Consider the following 550-nt stretch of genomic DNA (forward strand, 5'->3'; position numbering starts at 1 on the left):
CACAATGTGTGGTTAGTACTTGCACCGCAGCTTGTTTACCAGCTTTTGTTGCCACTCACCAGCCAGAAAGCAGGGCACCTCCTCTACATCGTCATTAGTAATGCGGGCTCGTGAGGCACACATGTTGGCACCCATGTTGGTGAAGGGCAGGAGCTCACGGCCATTGTCAGTGTACTCTGTGTTGACTCTCAATAGACCCTCATCCGTGGTGAGGTTGCGGAGGAAGCGAGCTTTGGTATCATCTGAACCGTACACCTGGCCCACATCGATGAAAGCTGTGAGAGAGTTCATCTGCTGACGGACAGTGCTCGCACCAAAGATGTGGCCAGTGTTGCCTGATCCACAACCTGCTGATGAGCGGAAGAAGGGTATGCACTCCTCTGACCATTTGCCAAAACGGGGGTCTTTCTTGGGAATCTGTTTAGACGACAAGAAGCAGTTAGCATTCACTGTGTGTGTGTGTGTGAGAGAGAGAGTGTGTGTGTGTGTGTGTGTGTTTGTGTGTGTGTGTGTGTGAGAGAGAGAGTGTGTGTGTGTGTGTGTGTGTGTG

At 51.5% G+C, this 550-nt stretch overlaps 1 protein-coding gene across 1 annotated transcript in view; it reads right to left on the reverse strand.

Annotated features, from left to right (window-relative positions):
* Positions 1–550, reverse strand: part of LOC147818859 (eosinophil peroxidase-like) — a 12,450-nt gene that overhangs the window by 2,745 nt on the left and 9,155 nt on the right. The window lies entirely within an intron of this gene.

This window comes from Seriola lalandi, unplaced genomic scaffold (genome assembly GCF_002814215.2).
Source record: "Seriola lalandi dorsalis isolate HSWRI2012SDOR001 ecotype SW California unplaced genomic scaffold, Sedor1 jcf7180002054427, whole genome shotgun sequence".
Classification (NCBI taxonomy): domain Eukaryota; kingdom Metazoa; phylum Chordata; class Actinopteri; order Carangiformes; family Carangidae; genus Seriola; species Seriola lalandi.